Here is a 745-nt window from a genome sequence, read left to right as displayed (position 1 = left end):
GAGTGTGTGAGTGTGAGTGTGTGTGTGAGTGTGTGAGTGTGAGTGTGTGTGTGAGTGTATACATACATTGTCGCATGTATTTAGACACAGTAGGAAACAAATCGGTGAGATAAAAAGATAATTGATATACCATGAATAGAAAAAAATCTAAAATTTTCTATTTAAAAGCTTCCTTAAAACACTTGTATCGTTGAAAATGGGTACCAAAAGCTGAATTCAATACAAACTTACCGCTTTGAAAGTTAAGTTTACTTTCGCTGTAATTAGGAAATGTGCATCGATATGATACCTAGAGAAGAATCTGAACTCACAACCTAGGAACTTGAAATTGAATACGCTAAGACATTAAGTTCCGGGGTCGTGAGTTATTTTCGGATGATAGATTTCTCCTTCGTCTAACGTATATATGCACGCACGTGTACACAACCTCACCTCACGCATACACACACACGCACAGACACACAAACATGCACACATACACATATTCATACACACATACTCGCACACACACATACACAGACGTTTACGCAGGGAGACATGCACGCAATTATACTTGAGAGCGTGTGTATGTGTTTATACACACACAAACACACACACTCACTCACACACACAAATATATATATATATATATACATATACTCACACACTCGCACATATCCTCACAATAGTTGTGTGAGAGAGAGAGGTAGAGAGTTGTGTGTGTGTGTGTGTGTGTGTGTGTGTGTGTGTGTGTGTGTGTGTGTGT

The sequence above is a fragment of the Octopus bimaculoides genome, chromosome 8 (genome assembly GCF_001194135.2).
Source record: "Octopus bimaculoides isolate UCB-OBI-ISO-001 chromosome 8, ASM119413v2, whole genome shotgun sequence".
NCBI classification, from domain to species: Eukaryota; Metazoa; Mollusca; class Cephalopoda; order Octopoda; family Octopodidae; genus Octopus; species Octopus bimaculoides.
Note: the sequence above shows the minus strand (reverse complement) of the source record.